The sequence below is a fragment of the Aristolochia californica genome, unplaced genomic scaffold (genome assembly GCF_029961685.1).
Source record: "Aristolochia californica isolate CCGP_79_NKW_82.1479 unplaced genomic scaffold, dmAriCali1.0.hap1 SCAF_3, whole genome shotgun sequence".
In the NCBI taxonomy this organism is placed as follows: domain Eukaryota; kingdom Viridiplantae; phylum Streptophyta; class Magnoliopsida; order Piperales; family Aristolochiaceae; genus Aristolochia; species Aristolochia californica.
In genome coordinates, this window is record NW_027181992.1 from 28,248,944 (window position 1) to 28,273,742 (window position 24,799).

Below are 24,799 nucleotides of genomic sequence, written 5' to 3' on the forward strand. Positions count from 1 at the left end.
AAGAGCGAAACAGAGCTGACGTTCTCTAACCGGCTCTCTCGAGTCTCGGTTGGAGTCGGAATGGCTCCGGGACTGGTCGGAATATGTAAACGACGCCGGAGGATGGTCAGAAAGAAGAAGTGGCGCCGGAGAAGCCCTCTCGGATCCCCTCCCGGCCTGGCGAGCAAAGAATGGCAGTGTCGAACTCGCCGCGACGGAGACTCTCTCGAGCTCTCCTCGGGTCTGTTCTCGGTTGCCTGATGGTGGTGGACGACGGTGGCGAAAGGTCTTGGCCGGCGAACAGCGGTGGGGAACTCCTCTCGGGTCCTCCCCTGTTTCCGGTCAAAGTCCTCCCTTTTGGTCTCTCCCCTTCTTCTCTTTACGCTCCCCTCCTCTTCACGCCCCTCTTCTTCTTTAAATATGATTTTCTTATTTTAAAACGATTTGCCCTAGAAATTACCTCCATTTCACTAAGGGCATTTTGGTAAATATCTTCTTCTCCACCCAAATTCTCCTGAAATTCCATAATTGAATCTATAAAAAGCATTTCAGGAAGAAATAAGACTAAAAAATAATGAAATATAATTCAGGAGAGAGAAATATGCAATATCGACAGTGATTAATGCCAAATTCAATAAATGCTCATTTCATTTGAAAACCGATAAGTAACTACCCATAATACAATTATAAAGGTTATTCTATTATAATTAACCTAGTTCTCATGTCAAAATATGGCATCTATCACACCCCCAAACCTAAATCTTTGCTAGTCCCTAGCAAAACAACAATCGAACCAAAATTAAGCCTAGGAAAACAAAATGCCACTTTCGTAGGGAGCACGATTGCATTTAGCGTATGCAACAAGCCGTTAAACCCCTACTCTGCAGTAGTGGACGAGTTATGTCTCGTGAGGGTTTGCATGGAATTTACCCACAAAATTCATCTAAATCAATATTATAAAAAGAAAAAAAAACTGAAGAAAATTTACTCCTCATTAGCATATGACTAACACTTAGTATCGTAAAATATCTGAAATTCATATGAGATCTTGCGAAATATTAAAACCTGTGTAAAAGATAGCCTATTATCAATCCAAATACACTCATTGTTACTCCACCTGATCCAATGTGACCCATAAGCTATTACTTCAACAGAACAAAGAGGCAGCAAATAACAATAAAATCCTGGTCACATCACAATTAAGAGAAAATAGTAAAGTAAGCCTGTTGTCTTACAATCTCACCAAAGAAATATACCAATTTCAATCTTGACTTGTAACTTCTTTCAAATTACAATTCATCATCAAAGTTAAGGAAACTCATTGCTTCCAGATTTAAAACCATTTTTCGCTATTACCAGCGCACTTTTGCTATTACCAGTGTAATTTTTGTTTTTTTTGTTTTCTTCACTGAATACTTTTGGTATTACCACCATTTTGTATTCGTCTTCACTGCACATGCACTTATTTTTAAGTAACCCACTGTACCGGTGCATGTCCCTGGGTTTGCCCAGGCTGTTTCTGAAGTTATCTGTCTTTTGCAAGCAAGAGCATTTCCATTTGCATTTATACATTACAACAAGGAATTTTACTGAGGTATGAGTTCAAACAGGCATACAAGACTATTCAGACTAACATAGATCAACACTAGATTTACATGTTCTCTTTTGCAACTAAGTTCCAAGTCTAATGCAATAGGAAGCTATCCCACTGAATTCTCATGAATCACAACAAATGATATCGGATTTCTAATAGGCATATTCTACACAAATTTACGAAAATTTTTGAAAAACATTTGAGCAACTTATTTTAACTCTACTAATGTTAACCACATACTAAGAGGAGTAATTTGAAAACCACGAACAAAAATCGAACGAAAATTATTGCTAAGACATAAAAGAGTCGTTCCCCCCCCCCCCCCCCCCCCCCCCCCCAAACCTAAACCTGACATTGTCCTCAATGGGGAAAAGTTAAAACACTATAACGACTACAAAAAAAAAAAAATAATAAAGACCCCCAGGAATGATACATAGTCTCCCTCGAAGAAGGTTTACTCGTATCAGCGGTACCCGTAGGTAATCATCCGTAGATGAAACCGCTATCCCACATCACACTTTGAAGAAATCTCCGTGTGACTGGCCACTGAAGGCAGCAGGAATCACGCGCTGAACACAAGTCCTTAAGTTACTCACCATAAGGTTTTCATTCAATACTTCAAGATCGAACTGGTCAATCCCAGAACGGTTGTTTGAGTACAGACCTCTCAAACTAGGGACCAAAAGTCTGGTCATCGACTATCGGAACCATTTATGCTCTCAGCCGGTAAGAGAGTATGAATAAACCAAAAAAATAAAATAAAAATAAAAATAAAAATAAAACTGTAATGTACAAAGGGATAGAAATGTGGGGATTGCCCACAATGTGCTAAGTTTATAGTCGTAAGCAAGACTCTGACGCATTCAAGATGAAATGACAGGTTCCTCCAAGAAAATCACCATCACCTCCTCTGGTGTGGGGACATTCTCAAGATACGGTTTGAGCCTCTGACCGTTAACTTTGAAGATCGACCCGTCTCCGTGATTGCGGATCTCAATAGCGCCATGAGGAAACACCTGTGTAACTTCAAATGGACCGGACCACCTGGATCTTAGCTTCCCTGGAAACAAATGCAATCGTGAGTTATAAAGTAAAACATTCTGCCCAACAGTAAAAGACTTGCGAAAAATAGATTTATCATGTAAAAGCTTTGTTCGCTCCTTATACAGTTTGGCATTCTCATAAGCATCATGACGTATCTCTTCCAACTCATTCAATTGCAACTTTCTCTCCTCACCCGCTTGAGTTAAATCAAAATTTAAAGCCTTAATGGCCCAATAAGCTCTATGCTCAAGCTCAACAGGTAGATGACATGCTCTGCCGAATACTAGGCGAAATGGAGACATCCCAATAGGAGTCTTATAAGCGGTTCGATAGGCCCATAAGGCATCGTCCAATCGAGTGGACCAATCTTTCCTATCAAAGCGAACCGTCTTCTCCAAAATCCGTTTGATCTCTCTATTAGAGATTTCCACTTGACCACAAGTTTGCGGGTGGTATGGAGTGGACACCCGATGAGTGATGGAATATTTCTTCAATAAGGCCTCAAATGCTCTATTACAAAAATGAGATCCCCCATCACTGATGATCGCTCTCGGGGTACCAAATCGATTAAAGATATTTTCTTTTAAAAACTTTACCACCACTTTGTGATCGTTTGTCTTACATGATATAGCTTCAATCCATTTAGAGACATATTCAACAGCAACAAGGATGTATTGATAGCCGAACGAGACAGGAAAAGGACCCATGAAGTCAATACCCCACACATCAAACAATTCAACAATAAGGATGGGGTTAAGAGGCATCATGTTCTTCCTAGACAAACAACCAGTTCGTTGGCATTTATCACACACCTGACAAAACTCATGGGCATCTCTAAATAATGAAGGCCAATAGAAACCACATTGCAAGACTTTAGCCGCGGTCTTTCTAGCACCAAAATGTCCACCACATGCGTGGGAATGACAAAATTCAAGAATGTTGGCAAAGTCTTGCTCATGTACACAACGCCTAATGACTTGGTCAGAACACACCTTGAACAAATAAGGGTCATCCCAAAAAAAATGTTTGACTTGGGAAAAGAATTTCAATCTATCTTGTTTACTCCAATAATCAGGAATCTTATGAGTTACAAGATAGTTGACTATATCAGCAAACCAAGGCAACTGGGATACTTGGAGAAGTTGTTCATCAGGGAAGGAATCGTTTAAAGGAAGGAATCCTTCCTGAGGTACTACACATATCCTAGATAGATGATCAGCAACAACATTCTCACAACCCTTCTTATCTCGAATCTCAAGGTCAAATTCTTGCAATTGCAAGATCCATCTAATCAAGCGAGGTTTAGTGTCCTTGATGGATAATAAATACTTCAAAGCAGAATGATCAGTGAACACTATAACCTTTGACCCTAACAGATATGATCTGAATTTGTTCAAGGCAAACACAACAGCTAGCAACTCCTTCTCAGTGGTAGTATAATTCAATTGAGCATCATGAAGAGTTCGGCTAGCATATTGAATGACACAGGGCATTTTATCTGTCTTTTGCCCCAAAACAGCCCCCAATGCATAGTCAGAGGCATCACACATCAACTCAAAAGGCAAAGACCAAATAGGGGGTTGGACAATGGGTGCAGTGGACAAACATTTCTTCAGTGTCTCAAAAGCATGAATACAGGCATCATCAAAGGCAAAAGCAACATCTTGAGCAAGTAAATTCGTCAAAGGACGAGAAATTTTGCTAAAGTCTTTAATGAAACGCCTATAGAACCCAGCATGGCCAAGGAAAGAACGCACTCCCTTCACAGAAGTAGGTGGTGGCAGATTGGTAATTAGGTCAACCTTGGCTTTGTCCACTTCTACACCCCTCTCAGACACTACATGTCCTAACACAATTCCTTCTTTCACCATGAAGTGGCATTTCTCCCAATTCAAGACTAAATTGGACTTAATGCAACGGGACAATACGAGTGAAAGATTGTACAGACATGTATCAAAACTAGAGCCAAACACAGAAAAGTCATCCATAAAGACCTCTAAAAATTCACCAATCATGTCAGAAAAAATACTCATCATGCACCGTTGGAAAGTGGCGGGTGCATTGCATAAACCAAAAGGCATGCGTCTGTAAGCATAGGTGCCAAACGGACACGTGAATGTGGTCTTTTCCTGGTCTTCTGGAGCAATGGGAATTTGATTGTAGCCGGAGTATCCATCTAAGAAGCAATAAAAATTGTGGCCGGCCAATCGCTCTAGTACCTGATCAATGAAAGGTAGTGGGAAGTGATCCTTCCTAGTGACGGAATTAAGTTTTCTATAGTCAATGCAGACACGCCACTTGGTGGTAGTTCTTGTGGGAATCAATTCACCACTCTCATTTTTCATTATTGTTATCCCCCCTTTCTTAGGGACAACTTGAATTGGACTCACCCAGGTGCTATCGGATATAGGGTAAATGATTCCTGTCACAAGCAACCTAATGACTTCTTCTCTCACAACCTCCAGCATATGGGGATTTAACCTACGTTGCATCTCACGTGAGGCTTTAGTCCCCTCCTCCAAATGAATACGATGCATGCATATGGAGGGGCTAATCCCTTTTAAGGCATCAAGAGTCCACCCCAATGCCTCTCTGTGTGCTTGTAAAACTTCAGTCAATTGTTCCTCCTGCTCAATACTCAAATCAGAGGAAATAATGACTGGTAATGAGTTCATGGGTCCCAAGAACGCATACTTCAACGTGGGAGGAAGTGGCTTAAGATCTAGCTTGGAAGTTTCGAGAGGTTTGTCTAAGTCAAGAGGAAGATCCTGTGGATGATCAGTTGTGATAACCTCATAAGCTTCCTCCAACAGAGGTACAGAATTGAGTAAAGAATTAACCTCTCGGAAATATGTTTCCTCATCAAAATGGTCCATGTCTAAAGATGTTATGCAAGACTCAAAAGATTCAAGAGTGGATTCGTTATCAAGCATAACAGTTTCTATATTAAATGCAGGACTCAGATCATCAGACTCAAGTGGGTGGTGCCCGACATTAAATACATTCAATGAGACCTTAAAATTTCCAAAAGACAACTCCAACTCACCACTTTTACAATGAATGATAGCATTAGATGTGGCTAAGAAGGGACGTCCTAGGATGACAGGAATTTGGTTGGTCACATTGAATACTGGTTCTGTATCAAGAACAATGAAATCAACCGGGAACAAAAATTTGTCCACTTTTATCAAAACATCTTCAACTATTCCTCGTGGTATCTTGACAGAACGGTCAACTAGTTGAAGTGTGATAGGGGTAGGCTTCAATTCCCCCAAACCTAATTGCTGGTACACAAAGAAAGGAAGCAAATTCACACTTGCTCCTAAGTCAAGAAGAGCTCTCTGGATGGTATGTTCACCAATGACACATGAAATTGTGGGACATCCAGGATCTTTAACTTTAGGAGGAGTGTTGTGCTTCAGAATTGAGCTTACATTCTCAGTAAGAAAGACCTTTTTGTTAACATGTTGTTTTCTCTTCTGTGTACAAAGGTCTTTCAAAAATCGGGCATAGGCAGGGACTTGCCTAATAGCATCAAGAAGTGGAATGTTAATGTGAACCTTACTAAACAGTTCCAACGTTTCATGCATGCTATCTCCTTTCCTAGGTGGGCCCGATAACCTCTGCGGATAAGGAGCTAGTGGGACTTGGTTAGGGATCTGCTTGGTTGTTGGTGGAGAACTTGGAGGTTCGTCACTCAATGATGTGTCCCCATTGTCATCCTTTGACTCCTTAGACTTAGTGGTCCCTACCCCATTGTTCAACTCACGACCACTCCTAAGGGTGGTTATGGCTTTTGCTTGCTCATGGTGGGGTTTGGAACTCAACTCACTCTCATGTGTGATTTTGGGGTTAGGAATGGTTTGACTCGGGAGTCTATTTTGTGCTTGTTCACTCATGTGGCTGGCCAACTGACTCACTTGCATTTCAAGTTTGGCAATGGAGGACTGTGTATTTTGCATGAATAATTGAAGTGTATCCTCAAGTGAAGGTTTTTGTGGAATCAATGGTTGTTGGGTGAAGTGTGGGCGCGGAGCTTGGGGTTGAGTAAACCCTGGAGGACCCCCAACCTGTGGGCCCTTGGACCATGAGAAATTTGGGTGCCTAGCCCAACCCGGATTATATGTTTCTGAAAAAGGATCGTTCCGGTTTGGTCTATGAAAATTCTGGACTGCATTCAAGTCCTCAATGAGCTCTGGGTAGGATGAACTAGATGGACACATTTGTGTGGGATGAGATGAACCAGAGCATATGGCACAGACAGTAGATGGGTTAGGAGCAGGTGAACTCTTGGACACCATAAGGGCATCAATTTTTCTAGTCAACCTCTCAATCTTGGCCATGAGCATAGGTGTTTCACTAACCTCATAGAGACCCCCTCTTTTGGTTTCGTGGGATCTCCTATCAACATTAAATGACGAACCCCATTGCTGAGATTGATCACTCAACGTTTCAAAGAAGTCCCACGCCTCACTAGCACTCTTACCCATCAAACTCCCACCACTCGTTGCGTCTACCATGGATCTAACCTGGGGTGTAAGACCTTGATAAAAGTATTGCACTAAATGCCATTTCTCAAACCCATGATGCGGACACCTACGAATCAAATCCTTCCATTTCTCCCAAGCCTCATAAAAGTGTTCACCCTCCTGCTGCATATAGTTGGAGATTTCTCTCCTGAGGGCTGTAGTTCTCTGAATGGGAAAGTACTTGGACAAAAATTTTGTGACTAACGTGTCCCATGAAGTAATGCTGCCCACCTCCAAGGAATTAAGCCAAGACTTGGCCTTATCCTTAAGTGAAAATGGAAAAAGTCTTAACCGGATAGAGTCATCTGAGAAATTCTGGAATTTAAAAGTTGCACAAATATCTAAGAATTCCTTGATGTGGTAATATGGGTCCTCCTTATCCAACCCATAGAATGTAGGGAGGAATTGGATCACACCCGGTTTCAACTCATAACTGGCGGCAGTAGTGGGTGGCAATATAATGCAAGAAGGTGATGTGAAGTGGGATGGGATAGAATAATCCCTCAGGGCTCTACGGTCACCTGCTGCAGGTAACTGTAATGGTTCGCCCTGATTGGCCATGGTAGCTCCTAACTTGACTTCGGGTGTTTTCCTACAAATATGTTCTACCTCTTCAACAAAGGGAGCTAATGGTCCACCTAGGGAGCGGCGCCCGTGCATAAAAACACAAAAAGAAACAAAATGAACTATCAAATTAAGCTAACAAACTCGCTACTAAAAATATGAACTAACTAGAAGAAATAAAAATAATTTCATAAAAAATACCAAACTAAAATTATGAAAGCAAAAAAAATAAAAATAATAAAAATAAAAACAAAAATAAGATAAAATAAAATCTAGCCTAAGACTATGGAGAACAAAGATATACGCTTAATACGTGCCTCCCCGGCAGCGGCGCCAAAAACTTGATGTAGAATTTTAGTTACATCGACTTTTATACCTCGCAAGCGTACGAATCGTTCATGTAATCTAGCAGTAAGCGAGGGTCATATCCACAGGGAGGATTGAATGTTGTGTATTCTTCAGTCAACTAGCCTAACCAAATATGATGAATTAATTTGAACTAAACACTAATTATATCCTAAATTATCAAGCAATAATTTAATTAACTACTTCCTAAATTATCAAGCAATAATTTAATTAACTACGTGCACAACAGGAAACGTCAACTTTGGATTTTACCGTGATTCGTGCCTCTCTCGAGCGCCACGTAACCACGAATCCGGATTCTCAATCCTTGAGTCTAGCCCCTCTCGGGCGTGTAGAGTTAAAGACAGAAATCGGATTAAAATACCAAAATCCAACCTCAATTATAATCTTACCCTAATTAACTAATTTAATCAAATATCAAGAAAACAAATCTTAAATAAACCTTAATTATCAAATCAGATTCAATTAACATTCAAAACCTAAGTTCAAACCATATAAAAAATCAAATTCAATAATGACGAATTACTCCCCTTCTTCCTCCTCTCGCTCGGGCAGCAACTCGTTCTCACGGGTGCTGCGATTTCCGGAAATTGGTGGCGTCGGGTAGCAATAGTGAGTGGCCGAAGGTAGAGACGACGCCGGCGACGACGGTTAGAAGCCGACGGACGGAGGTAACGTCCGGCGAAGAGCGAAACAGAGCTGACGTTCTCTAACCGGCTCTCTCGAGTCTCGGTTGGAGTCGGAATGGCTCCGGGACTGGTCGGAATATGTAAACGACGCCGGAGGATGGTCAGAAAGAAGAAGTGGCGCCGGAGAAGCCCTCTCGGATCCCCTCCCGGCCTGGCGAGCAAAGAATGGCAGCGTCGAACTCGCCGCGACGGAGACTCTCTCGAGCTCTCCTCGGGTCTGTTCTCGGTTGCCTGATGGTGGTGGACGACGGTGAACGACGGTGGACGACGGTGGCGAAAGGTCTTGGCCGGCGAAAGGTCTTGGCCGGCGAACAGCGGTGGGGAACTCCTCTCGGGTCCTCCCCTGTTTCCGGTCAAAGTCCTCCCTTTTGGTCTCTCCCCTTCTTCTCTTTACGCTCCCCTCCTCTTCACACCCCTCTTCTTCTTTAAATATAATTTTCTTATTTTAAAACGATTTGCCCTAGAAATTACCTCCATTTCACTAAGGGCATTTTGGTAAATATCTTCTTCTCCACCCAAATTCTCCTGAAATTCCATAATTGAATCTATAAAAAGCATTTCAGGAAGAAATAAGACTAAAAAATAATGAAATATAATTCAGGAGAGAGAAATATGCAATATCGACAGTGATTAATGCCAAATTCAATAAATGCTCATTTCATTTGAAAACCGATAAGTAACTACCCATAATACAATTATAAAGGTTATTCTATTATAATTAACCTAGTTCTCATGTCAAAATATGGCATCTATCAGTCCTCCCCTGTTTCCGGTCAAACAAACTCTGTTTTTGGTCTCCCTTTTTCCTTCTCTTCACGCTGCCTTCCCCCCTCGGGTTTTCCCTCTCGGGTCCCCCCTCGACCCCCTCTTTGGACGCCCCCCTTTTCCTTTAAATACCATCTTGTTTATTTTAAAACGATTTGACCTAAAAATCATCTCCATTTCACTAAGGGCATTTTGGTAAATATCTCTTTCTCCACCATAATTCTCCTGAAATTCCATAATTAAATCTATAAAAAGCATTTCAGGAATAAATAAACCTTAAAAACAATGAAATATAATTCAAGAGAAAAAAATATGCAATATCGATAGTGATTAATGCCAAATTCAATAAATGCTCATTTCATTTGGAAACCGATAAATAACCACCTATAACACAATTATAAAGTTTATTCTATTATAATTAACTTAGTTCTCATGTCAGAATATAGCATCTATCAGATGTCTAACCTATGCTCTGATACCATTTTTAATGACAACAAGTCTCTAACAGACTTTATCACAGACACATAGCGGATTATAAGGAAAACCTAAAGATGAGGGCAGCGAAACTAGAATCCTAGGGATTTCTACCTACACCCTGGCTACAGGCAGCAGAAAACAACGATGACTCACAAATACTATTCCTACAGTCACACTTCAACAATCCTATTTTTTTACCATCATATCACTCCTGCTTCCTACCACATGTCACTGCTACGTACTCGTTTGTATCTATTTTCATAGCTATCTAGTAGGCCGAACATGACTGCTGTTGCTACTTAGAACTTCTTAGGGGTTTGACCCTATTCCTGTTGGCTTACCACCATGTGAGCAATCCGTCAATGCGGTCCTCACGGTCTCCAGAGGGCCCCAAGCAGTTCCTATTAACCGTTGCGGCTCCATGGCTGCGTCAGTAGGGTAGAGCACAACTCCGTTTTGTGTCTACCTCGGAGCGTAGCCGAATAATTCCAAGTCTCTAACTTCTGTCCTATTTGGCACTATTTCGATACTATTTCTTTTTGATGTGTGAACAGTAAACAAGAATGGTAACCATGAATAGTAAAATGAACAGTACTTTTGAATAGTAACTTTGGAATAGTAAAAACAAACACTGTGGAGATCATATATATAGATGTGGAACATGAACAGTAATAACAAATACTGTACGAATCACAATATTACAAACATGCGGAAAATATAATAACATTCGAAAAATATAAAAACATTGTTCAAACAAAATATAACAACTAAATACATGCCCTTAAAAAAGGGAAAGAAAAACCACTTATCTACATAACTCTCAAAGTTACCGACCGTGCCACCAGTCGGTTCCCTCTTTTCTACTCAGCCATTACGGCTGTTAAGCACATACCGCATTTTAACGAACCTGCCAGAGGATGATCGCTGGAAATCGGCTTCTTCTTCTTCGAAAGAGTTTTTTTCGAATCTGCTAATGCTTCTCTTGTTTTTCGAATGTCTAACCCTCTGGAGGTGCTTCGAATTTATAGCTAAAGATCTTTCATGTCTTCCGCTTTTACCCTTAATTGAAAGGTGTGTGTTTAAAGACAAAGGGTAACTTTTGTCTTTTTGGCTTGTCATTTTTTCCCTAGCATTATTACCTTTCGGCACAGAAAGTAGGGGTAGAAATATCTTTTCCTCTTGTGACATCATGATGCTGGCGTGCTGGAATATTTTGTAGCAACCATTGTTGACTTGGTGTAGCTGCCTTTGATGACTTTTGAAGCCGCCTTTGCAGACTTTTTAGCCGTCCTTGCTGACTTTGGTTTCCTCTTCGGCCTTAATGGCTGCTGATTTGTCTGCTGACATGGCTGTTGACTGCTCATTCGGACAACTGTCTTTCTGTGCACAATTTACAAGTGTGCTCTTTTGAAAAAGTCTTCTAGGCCATCTGGCAGAAGCTTTCCTTGATTGCTTTGCTGAAGGGGATATTTCCTCTGAGGAGTTTCTTCAGCATTGCTTCGAGACTGGTCTGGACAGGTGCCGGAGTCTCTTTATAGCTTTTCGAGACGACCGTCAGTGGCACGGAGGTCTTGTAGACAAAGCATTTCTTTTTATGAATCAGCTGTTGTATGAGCTATATAAGGTTCTTGAGCCTGTGAATATGCCTGGTTGGCTAGACTGCTTCTGGGCATGGCTTGGCTTTTGGAACATGTCTGGGATCATATTTCATCTTCACATCACCTTCTTTGATGCCTTCAAGTGTAACGACAGAAATGCCTTGAAACGTTTTTATGTCAAGAACAATTTCAGCAATACAGGATATGAAATGAAGTCGAATTCCTTTACTCTTTGTTATGGAGATGAAACTTTTGCAAGCCTCCATAATCTCTTTTGGCATTTTCTCCAAAATTGATAAGTCGGTGGAGTGAAGTACCATCTGTTTTATGAATCCATATGAATAAAGCATGGATGCATTTTTTGAGTCTATTTCATGACTCAGCTTCACTTGATTCCAACTGTTGCTGGACTCAGTAGTGAAGAAGGGAGTGTTCATCCCTTGTCCAATTTCTTCATTCCATCTCTGGAATTGAATAGTATGATCGGATTCACTCTTTGAACGAACGCTATCCACCTTTTGAGGGCGTAGCGAGGGTTCCTCAGACAGAACGTCCGACAGTTTTACAGTTTTAAATTTCTTTAAAAACTCAAACTCATTAAAACTTGGTTTATCTGGTTTATTTAGGCTTTTCAACCTTGTAAACTCAGATGGGGTAACCAATTTTTCCTTGACTGATTTCTCATTACAAGACAAGTCCGTTTCCATCAAGGATGGATCCGTTAAGACTTCCTTTTCAGCTCGAGACTGACAGATAGAAGCCCTTGATTCTGATTTCATCAAAATCGTTAAGGTTTCCTTTCTAGCTCTAGACTGGCAGGTAGAAATCCCTGATTCCCCTATTTTCAAAGAAGACTGGGTTGTGATTTCCTTCTCATGCCTGGCATGACCGGTAGAAATCCTGGGTCAACCTGTGTTTATCAAAACACTAAAGTCATCCATCTGCTGATTAGCTGACGTTGTGGCTTCCTTTTCTCGCGATGGAGATCCAGTAGAAGTCCCGGAGGAGCTTGGCATATCATGCCATTTGGTGAGTTCTTTAAACTCTTCGATTAATTCCTTAACCTTGAGTTGTAAGAGTTCTCCACTTAACCCGTATCGGGCACAATTCTCATGTATGTCTCCTCGTTCTGAGAAAACTAAAAGACTATCGAGTAGTGACTGTAGGGTTGAGAGGAATACTGTGAATGTGGCAATTGCTGCTGCTAGGTCCATCAGGGTGCTGCTGAGGGGATCCATTTTACCTGTCGGTAACACAAGAAAATTCTTTGAGTGGTAAGAGTATCAGGTTATTTATCAAGTTCTCTATAAATGCATGCTGCAGTAGCAGAGAATTTTTTCTATGACAATTGACAAAAGTGGGAGATTAATGATTTATCATGCGTAATGGGCTATATTTTTGTAAGCAATGACTTATGGATTGGGAGTCAACACTCAGGTAAAAATCTCCCTTTTCCCCCTTTTCCCCCTTTTCCCTACGATTGCAAAACCTATTATATAAAAACTAAAAGAGTTTACAATCCCTAAAAATTAAAAACATGTTTTGGAATTATCTCTCTACATTTGTGCATTGTAAATTTCAATTTTAGATGTATACATTTTTCTTAAATCAAAACTTAAGTTTTCAGTTTCCCTCCATCTCATAAAAAAAAAGATATAAAAGGCAAATAGATCACAACAAAATGAAAATTTAAGAGTTTATGTCTGGCCAAATTTAAAACAATAACATATGTAAGTAAAGAATATTTATTCACACACCACAAATGAACACAAAATTTTTCTTATCCATGTTTGGGAAATTCCATCAGTTCAACCCTAACGGCTTGGAATTATATAAGAAAGAGATTTTTCTACGCATGTTTTAAAAAATGGATCTGCATGCTTGAAACATGTTAAAGATGCAAATCAACTATGGATCCAAACCTTTTAAAGAGAATAACAAACGCTCAGTAAATTCTTAAGTGAACTTGCGATGGGATATTTACTCGAGTCAAACAAGCCATTATTTTGCCAATTTACAAAAAGCTAACCTAAAGATCATAGATGATTGTAAAGTGATTTATCATACATAAAGGGCTATATTTTTGTAAAGAATGGCTTATGGATTGGGAGTCAACACTTAGTTAAAAATCCCCCGCCTCCGCCTTTTCCCGACGATTTCAAAACCTAATATATAAAAACTAAAAAGAGTTTAAAATACCTAAAAATTACGGACACTTTTTGGAATTATCTCTCTCAACATTTGAGCATTGTGCATATCCATTTTAGACGTATAATTTTTTCTTCAATCAAAACTTTAGTTTCTCTTTCCTTTCATCTCGTAAAAAACAATTAGATAAAAGGCAAATAGATCACAACATAATGATAATTTTGGAGTTGATGTATGGAAAAATTTTAAAGCAATAAAAAATGTAAGAAAAAAAGGTTATTCACACAACAAAAATGAATACAACAGTTTTGTCATCCAAGTTTGGGAAATCCCACTCGTACAACCCTAATTGCTTGGAATTATAAAAGAAAGGGATTTTTCTACACATGTTTTAAAAAATGGATATGCATGCTTGAAACATGTTAAAGTTGCAAATGACCTATGGATCCAAATCTTTTAAAGAGAATAACAAACTCTCATTAAATTCTCAAGTGAACGTGTGGTAGGATACTTACGCTAGTTAAACAAGACATTATTTTGTCCATTTACAACACCTGACCTAAAGATCATAGATGATTTTAAAGTGATTTATCATGTGTAATTTGCTATATTTTTGTAAGGAATGACTCATGGATTGGGAGTCAACACTTAGTTAAGAATCCCCCGCCTCCCCCTTTTCCCGACGAATACAAAACCTAATATATTAAAACTAAAAAGAGTTCACTATCCGTAAAAATTACTGTCGCTTTTTGGAATTATCTCTCTCTACATTTTTTTAATGTGCATTTCCATTTTAGTTGTATACTTTTTCTTAAATCAAAACTTAAGTTTTCACTTTTCCTTCATCACGTAAACAAACAAAGGATAAAAGGCAAATAGATCACGACAAAATGAAAATTTTAGACTTGAAGTATGGAAAAAATTTAAAGCAATAACAAATCTATGTAAAGAAAATTTATTCACACACCACAAATGAACACAAAAGTTTTATTATCCAAGTTTGGGAAATTCCACTAGTTCAACCCTAATAGATAGGAATTTTATCAGAAAGGGATTTTTCTACACATGTTTAAAAAAATGGATATGCATGCTTGAAACATGTTAAAGATGCAAATGACCAATGGATCCAAACATTTTAAAGAGAATTAAAAACGCTCATCAAATTCTCAAATGAACGTGCTGTGGGATATTTACCCAAGTCAAACAAGCCAATATTTTGCCCATTTACAAAAAGTTGACCTAAAGATCTTATTTGATTGTAAAGTGATTTATCATGCGTAATGAGCTATATTTATGTAAAGAATGACTTATGGGTTCGGAGTCAACAGTCAGTTAAAAATCCCCCGCCTCTCCCTTTTCCCGACGATTGCAAAACATAATATATAAAAACTAAAAAAGAGATTACAATCCATAAAAATTACGGACACTTTTTTGAGATATCTCTCTCTATATTTGTGCATTGTGCATTTCCATTTTAGATTTATACTTCTTCAATCAAAACATGAGTTTTCACATTTCCTTCATTTCGTAAAAAAAAAGGAGATAAAAGGCAAATAGATCACAACAAAATGAAAATTTTAGAGTTTATGTATGGAAAATATTTAAAGAAATGATAAATGTAAGTAAAGAAAATTTATTCACACACCACAATTGAACACAAAATTTTTGTTATCCATGTTTTTGAAATTCCCCTAGTTCAACCCAAATAGCTTGGAATTTTATAAGAAAGGAATTTTTCTACACATGTTTTAAAAAATGGATATGCATGCTTGAAACATGTTAAAGATGAAAATGACCTATGGATCCAAACCTTTAAAAGAGAATAACAAACGCTCATTAAATTCTCAAGTGAACGTACGGTGGGATATTTACCCGAGTCAAACACGACATTAATTTGCCCATTTACAAAAAACTTACCTAGAGATCATAGATGATTGTAAAGTGATTTATCATATGTAACAGGGTATTGTTTTGTAAGGAATGACTTATGGATTGGGCGTCAACACTAAGTTAAAAATTCCCTGCCTCCCCTTTTCCCAACGATTGTAAAACCTAATATATAAAAATTAAAAAGAGTTGACAATCCCTAAAAAATACAGACACGTTTTGGAATTATCTCTCTCCACATTTGTACGTCGTGCATTTGCATTTTAGATGTACACATTTTTCTTAAATCAAAACTTCAATTTTCACTTTCCCTTCATCTCATAAACAAAAAAGAGATAAAAGGCAAATAGATCACAAAAAAATGAAAATTTTAGAGTCTATGTATGGAAAAAATTTAAAACAATAACAAATGTAAGTAAAGAAAATTTATTCACATATCACAAATGAACACAAAAGTTTAGTTATCCATGTTTGGGAAATTCCACTAGTTCAACCCTAATAGCTTGGAATTTTATAAGAAAGGGATTTTTCTACACATGTTTTAAAAAAAGGATATGCATGCTTGAAACATGTTAAAGATGCAAATCACCTATGGATCCAAACCTTTTAAAGAGAATAACAAACGCTCATTAAATTCTCAAGTGAACGTGCGGTGGGATATTTACCCTAGTCAAACCAGCCATTATTTTGCCCATTTACAAAAAGCTGACCTAATGATCATAGATCATTGTAAATTTATTTATCTTGTGTAATTTGCTATATTTTTGTTAGGAATGACTTATGGATTGGGAGTCAACACTCAGTTAAAAATCCTCACAACCCCCTTTTCCTGACGATTGCAAAACCTTAAATATAAAAACTAAAAAGAGTTTACAATCCCTAAAAATTACAGACATGGTTTAGAATTATCTCTCTCTAGATTTGTGCATTGTGCATTTCCATTTTAAATTTATAATTTTTTCTAAAATTAAAACATTAGTTTTCACTTTCCCTTCATCTCAAAAAAAAAAAAGAGATCAAAGGCAAATAGATCACAACAAAATGAAAATTTTAGAGTTTATGTATGGAAACATTTTAAAGCAATAACAACTGTAAGTAAAGAAAATTTATTCACAAACCACAAATGAACACAAAATTTTTATTATCCAATTTTGGGAAATTCCACTAGTTCAACACCAATGGCTTGGAATAGTATAAGAAAGAGATTGTTCTACACATATTTTAAAAAATGGATATGCATGCTTGAAATATGTTAAAGATGCAAATGACCTATGGATGCAAACCTTTTAAAGAGAATAAATAACAAACGCTCATTAAATTCTCAAGTGAACGTGCGGTGGGATATTTACCCGAGTCAAAAAGGCCATTATTTTACCCATTTACAAAAAGCTGACCTAACGATCATAGATGATTGTGAAGTTTTTATCATGCGTAATGAGTTATATTTTTGTAAGGAATGACTTAAGGATTGGGAGTCAACACTCAATTAAAAATCCCCCACCTCCCCCTTTTCTCGACGATTGCAAAACCTAATATATAAAAATTAAAAAGAGTTTACAATCCCTAAAATTTATAGACATATTTTGGAATTATCTCTCTCTACAATTGTGCATTGTGCATTTCCATTTTAGATGTATAATTTTTTTATTAAATCAAAACTTGAGTTTTCACTTTACCTTAATCTCGTAAACAAAAAAGAGATAAAAGGCAAATAGATCACAAAAAAAATGAAAATTTTAGAGTTTTGATTGGAAAAAATTTAAAGCATTAACAAATCTAAGTAATGAAAATTTATTCATACACCACAAATGAACACAAAAGTTTTTTTATCCATGTTTGGGAAATTCCACTAGTTCAACCCTAATAGCTTGGAATTTGATAAGAAAGAGATTTTTGTACGCATGTTTTAAAAAATGGATATGCATGGTTGAAACTACTTAAAGATGCAAATGACCTATTTATCCAAACCTTTTAAATAAAATAACAACGCTCATTAAGTTCTCAAGTGAACGTGCGGTGGGATATTACCCGAATCAAACAAGCCATTATTTTGCCTATTTACAAAAAGCTGACCTAAAGATAATAGATGATTTTAAAGTGAATTATTATTTATAACGGGCAATATTTTTGTAAGGAATGCCTCCCTCTTTTTCAGATGATTACAAAGCCTACTATATAAAAACTAAAAAGAATTTACAATCCCAAAAAATTACGAAAACTTTTTGGAATTATCTCTCTCTACATTTGTGGATTGTGCATTTCCATTTTAAATGTATACATTTTTCGTAAATAAAAACTTGAGTTTTCACTTTCCCTTCATCTAGAAACAAAAAAGAGATAAAAGGCAAATAGATCAAAAGAAAATAAAACTTTAAGAGTTTATTTACGAAAATTTTTTAAAGAAATAACATATGTAAGTAAAGAAAATTTATTCACTCACCAGAAATGAACACAAAAGTTTTGTTATCCAAGTTTGGGGAATTGCAGAAATTTATTCACTCACGCTAATAGCTTGGAATTTTATAATAAAGAGATTTTTCTACACAAGTTTTAAAAAATGGATATGAATACTTAAAATGTGTAAAAGATGAAAAAGACCTATGGATCCAAACCTTTTAAAGAGAATAACAAATGCTCATTAAATTCTCAAGTGAACGTTCGGTGAGATATTTACCCGAGTCAAACAACCCATATTTTGCCCATTTACAAAAAGTTGACCTAACAATCATAGATGATTGTGAGCATTGACTTATGGATTGGGAGTCAACACTTAGTTAAAAATCCCATGCCTCCCCCTTTTCCAAATGATTGCAAAACCTTATATATAATAACCAAAAAGAGTTTACAATCCCTAAAAATTATAGACACTTTTTGGAATTCTCTCTCTATACATTTGTGCATTGTGCATTACCATTTTAGTTGTTTACTTTTTTCTTCAATCAATACTTGAGTTTTCACTTTCCCTTCATCTCGTAAACAAAAAAGAAATAAAAGGCAAATAGATCACAACAAAATGAAATTTTTTTAGAGATTATGTATGAAAAAATTTAAAGCAATAACAAATGTAAGTAAAGAAAATTTATTGACACATCACAAATGAACACAAAAGTTTTGTGATCCAAGTTTGGGAAATTCCACTAGTTCAACCCTAATTGTTTGGAATTTTTAAGAAATGGATTTTTCTACACATGTTTTAGAAAATAGATATGCATGCTTGGAAAATGTAAAAGATGCAAATCACCTATGGATCCAAACCTTTTAAAAAGAATAACAAACACTCATTAAATTATGAAGTGAACGTGCGGTGGGATATTTACCCGAGTCAAACAAGCCATTATTTATCCCATTTACAAAAAGCTGACCTAATGATCATAGATCATTGTAAAGTAATTTATCATGCATAATTTTCTATATTTTTTTAAGGAATGACTTATGGAATGGGAGTCAACACTCAGTTAAAAATCCCTCGCCTCCCCTTTTACCGATGATTGCAAAACATAATATACAAAAACTAGAAAGAGTTTAAAATCCCAAAAAATTGCAGACTCTTTTTGCAATTATCTCTCTCTACATTTGTGCATTGTGAATTTCCATTTTAGATGTATAATTTTTCTTAAATCAAAACTTGAGTTTTCACTTTCGCTCATCTAGTAAACAAAAAAGAGATTAAAGGCAAATAGATCACAACAAAACTAAAATGTATAGTTGATGTATGGAAAAAATTTATAGCAATAACAAATCTAAATAAAGAAAATTTATTCACTCACCACAAATGAACACAAAAGTTTTGTTATCCCAGTTTTCGAAATTCCTCTAGTTCAACCCTAATAGATTGAAAATTTTATAAGAAAGAGAGTTTTCTAAATTTTTAAAAAAAAATGGATATGCATGCTTGAAACATGTTAAAGATGCAAATGACCTTTGGATCCAAACCTTTTACAGAAAACAACAAACACTCATTAAATTCTCAAGTGTACATGCTGTGGGATATTTACGCAAGTCAAATAAGTCATTATTTTGCCCATTTACTAAAAGATGGCCTAACGATCATAGATGATTGTAAAGTGCTTTATCATGCGTAACGGGCTATATTTTTGTCAAGAATGACTTATGGAATGGGAGTCAACACTCAGTTAAAAATCCCCCGCCTCCCCCTTTTCCTGACGATTGCAAAACCTAATATATAAAAACTAAAAAGAGTTTACAATCCCTAAAAATTACGACCACTTTTTGGAATTATCTCTCTCTACACTTGTGCATTGTGCATTTCAATTTTAGATGTATAATTTTTTCATAAATCAAAACTTTAGTTTTCACTTTCCCTTCTTTTCGTCAACAAAAAAAGATATTAAGGGCAAATAGATCACAAAAGTTTTGTTATCCAAGTTTGCAAAATTCCATTAGTTCACAACTATTATCATGCGTAACTGGCTATATTTTTGTAAGGAATGACTTATGGATTGGGAGTCAATAGTCAGTTAAAAATTCACAGCCTCCCTCTTTTCCTGATGATTGCAAAACCTAATATATAAAAACAAAAAAGAGTTTACAATCCCTAAATATTACGGACACTTTTTGGAATTATCTCTCTCTATATTTTTTCATTGTGAATTTCCATTTTAGATGTATACTTTTTCCTTAAATCAAAACTTGAGTTTTCACTTTCGCTTCATCTCGTAAACAAAAAAAGAGATAAAAAGCAAGCAGATCAAAACAAAATGAAAATATTAGAGTTTACGTATGGAAAAAATTTAATGAAATAACAAATGTAAGTAAAGAAAATTTATTCACACACCACAAATGAACACAAAAGTGTTGTTATCCATTTTTGGGAAATTCCACTAGTTCAACCTTAATAGCTTGGAATTTTATAAGAAAGACATTTTTCTACGCATGTTTTAAAAAATGGATATGCATGCTTGAAACAAGTTAAAGACTCAAATGATCTATGTATCCAAACCTTTTAATGAGAATAACAAATGCTCATTAAATTCTCAAGTGAACGTGTGGTGGGATATTTACTCGAGTCAAACAAGCCATTATTTTTCCCATTTACAAAAAGCTGACCTAAAGCTGAAAGATGATTGTAAAGTGAATTATCATGTGTAACGGGCTATATTTTTGTAAGGAATGCCTTATGGATTGGGAGTCAACAGTCAGTTAAAAATCTACCATCTCCCTCTTTTCCAGATTTCAAAACCAAATATATAAAAACTAAAAAGAGTTTACAATCTCTAAAAATTACGGACACTTTTTAGAATTATTTCTCTCTACATTTGTGCATTGTGCATTTCCATTTTAGATGTATATTTTTTACTTAACTAAAAACTTGAGTTTTCACTTTCCCTTAATCTCGTAAACAAAAAAAGAGATAAAAGGCAAATAGATAAAAAAATATAAAAATTTTAGAGTTTATGTCTGGACAAAATTTAAAGAAATAACAAATGTAAGTAAAGAAAATTTATTCACATACCACAAATGAACACAAAAGTTTTGTTATCCAAGTTTGGGAACTTCCACTAGTTCAACCATAATAACTTGGTATTTTATAAGAAAAGGATTTTTCTACACATATTTTTAAAAAATGGCTATGCATGCTAGAAACATGTTAAAGATGCTAATGACCTATGGATCCAAATCTTTTAAAGAGAATAACTAACGCTGATTAAATTCTCAAGTGAATGTGCGATTGGATATTTACCCGACTCAAACAACCATTATTTTCCCCATTTACAAAAAGTTGACCTAACAATCATAGATGAATGTAATGTGATTTTTCATGCGTAACGGGCTATATTTTTGTAAGGAATGAATTATGGGTTGGGAGTCCATAGTCAGTTAAAAATCCACAGCCTCCCTCTTTTCCCGATGATTGCAAAACCTAATATATAAAAACTAAAAAGAGTTTACAATCCCTAAATATTACGGACACATTTTGGAATTATCTCTCTCTACATTTGTTCATTGTGCATTTCCATTTTAGATGTATACTTTTTCCTTACATCAAAACTTGAGTTTTCACTTTCGCTTCATCGCATAAACAAAAAAAGAGATAAAAGGCAAGCAGATCAAAACAAAATAAAAATATTAGAGTTTACGTATGGAAAAAATTTAATGAAATAACAAATGTAAGTAAAGAAAATTTATTCACACACCAAAAATGAACACAAAAGTTTTGTTATCCAAGTTTGGGAAATTCCACTAGTTCAACCCTTATAGCTTGGGAATTAATAAGAAAGGCATTTTTCTACACATGTTTTAAAAAATGGATATGCATGCTTGAAACATGTTAAAGATGCTATTGACCTACGGAATCAAATATTTTAAAGAGAATAACAAACGCTCATTAAATTCTCAAGTGAACTTGCGGTGGGAAATTTACCTGAGTCAAATAAGCCATTATTTTGGCCATCTACAAAAAACAGACCTAACGATCATAGATGATTGTAATATGATTTATCATGCATAACAGGCAATATTTTTGTAAGGAATGACTTATGGATTGGGAGTCAATAGTCAGTTAAAAATTCACCGCCTCCCTCCTTTCCCAATGATTTCAAAACCTAATAATTAAAAGTAAAAAGAGTTTACAATCCCTTAAAATTATGGACACTTATTGGAATTATCTCTCTCTACATTTGTTCATTGTGTCTTTACATATTATATGTATACTTTTTCCTTAAATCAAAACTTGAGTTACTTTCCCTTCATCTCGTAAACAAAAAAAGAGATGAATGGTAAACAGATCAAAACAAAATGAAAATTTTACAGTTTACGTACGGAAAAAATTTAAAGAAATAACAAATGTAAGTAAAGAAAATTTATTCACACCACAAATGAACACAAAATTTTTGTTATCCAAGTATTGGAAATTCCACTAGTTCAACCCTAATAGCTTGGTATTTTATAACAAAGGGATTTTTTTCCACATGTTTTAAAAAATGGATATGCATGCTTGAAACATGTTAAAGATGGTAATCACCTATGGATCCAAATATTTTAAAGAGAATAGCAAACGCTCATTAAATTCTCACATGAACGTTCTGTGGGATATTTACCCAAATAAAACAAGCCATTTTTTTGCCCATTTACAAAAAGCTGACCTGATGATCATAGATGATTGTAATGTGATTTATCATGTGTAACTGGCTATATTTTTGTAAGGAATGAGTTATGGATTGGGAATCAACCCTCAGTTAAAAATCCTCTGCCTCCCCCTTTTCTCGACGATTGCAAAATCGTATATATAAAAAATAAAAAGCGTTTACAATCCCCAAAAATTACGGACACTTTTTGGAATTTATCTCTCTACACATGTGCGTTGTGTATTTCCATTTTAGATGTACAATTTTATCTTAAAACAAACCTTTAGTTTTCACTTTCCCTTCATCTCGTAAAAAAAAGGGATTAAAGGCAAATTGATGACAACAAAATAAAAATTTTAGAGTTTTTGTATGGAAAAAATTTAAAGCAAAAACAAATATAACTGAATAAAATTTATTCACACACCACAAATGAACACAAAAGTTTTGTTATCCAAGTTTTGGAAATTCAACTAGATCAACCCTAATAGCTTGGAATTTTATAAGAAAGAGATTTTTCTACACATGATTTTTAAAAAATGGATATGCATGCTTGAAACATGTTAAACTTGCAAATGACCTATGGATCAAAAACTTTTAAAGAGAATAACAAATGCTCATTAAATTCTCAAGTCAACGTACGGTGGGATATTTACGCAAGGAAAACAAGCCATTATTTTGCCCATTTGCAAAAAGCTGACCTAACGATCATAGATGATTGTAAAGTGATTTATCATGCGTAATGGGCTATATTTTTGTAAGGAGTGAGTTATGGATTGGGAGTCAACACTGAGTTAAAAATCTCTTGCCTCCCCCATTTCCGGACGATTGCAAAACCTAGTATACAAAAACTAAAAAGAGTTTACAATCGATAAAAATTATAGACACATTTTGGAATTATCTCTATTTACATTTGTGCATTGTGCATTTCCTTTTTAGATGTCTACATTTTTCTTAAATCAAAACATGGGTTTTCACTTCCCTTCATCTCGTAAACAAGAAAGAGAAAAAAGGCAAATGGATCACAACAAAATGAAAATTTTAGAGTTTATTTATGAAAAAATTTAAAACATTAAAAAAGGTCTGTAAATAAAATTTTTTGACACACCACAAATAAAAACAAAAGTTTTGTTATCCATGATTTGGAAATTCCACTAGTTCAACCCTAATAGCTTGGACTTTTATAAGAAAAAGATTTTTCTACGCATGTTTTAAAAAATGGATATCCGTGCTTGCAACAAGTTAAAGATGCAAATGACCTATGGATCCAAACCTTTTAAAGAGAATAAGAAACGCTCAATAAATTCTCAAGTGAACGTGCGGTGGGTTATTTACCCGAGTCAAACAAGCCATTTTTTTGCCCATTTACAAAAAGCTGACCTAAAGCTCATAGATGATTGTAAAGTGAATTATCATGTGTAAAAGGCTATATTTTTGTAAGGAATGACTTATGTATTGAGAGTCAATAGTCAGTTAAAAATCCACCGGCTCCCTCTTTTCCCGATAATTGCAAAACCAAACATATAAAAACAAAAGAGAATTTAAAATCCCTAAAAATTACAGACACTTTATGTAATTATCTCTCTCTACATTTGTGCATTGTGCATTTCCATTTTAGATGTATACATTTTTCTTAAATCAAAACTTGAGTTTTCACTTTCCCTTCATCTCGTAAACAAAAAAAAAAAGATAAAAGGCAAACAGATCAAAACAAAATTAACATTTTAGAGTTTATGAATGGAAAATTTTTAAAGAAATAAAAAATGTAAGTAAAGAAAATTTTTTCAAACGACACAAATGAACTCAAAAGTTTTGTTATCCAAGTTTTGGAAATTCCCCTAGTTCAACCGTAATAGCTTGGAATTTTATAAGAAAGGGATTTTTCTACATATGTTTTAAAAAATGGATATACATGCTTGAAACATGTAAAAGAAGAAAATGACCTATGGATCCAAATATTTTAAAGAGAATAACAAACGCTCATTAAATTTTCAAGTGAACATGCGGTGGGTTATTTACTCAAATCAACAAACCATTATTTTGCCCATTTACAAAAAGCTGACCAAACGATCATATA

The 24,799-nt window shown here is 35.7% G+C and overlaps 1 non-coding gene across 1 annotated transcript; it reads left to right on the forward strand.

Annotated features, from left to right (window-relative positions):
* Positions 1–7,195: 7,195 nt before the first annotated feature.
* LOC137960704 (small nucleolar RNA R71) lies at positions 7,196–7,302 on the forward strand. Its single transcript, XR_011114254.1, has one exon. It is a non-coding gene; the product is annotated as a small nucleolar RNA R71 (small nucleolar RNA).
* Positions 7,303–24,799: the final 17,497 nt, after the last annotated feature.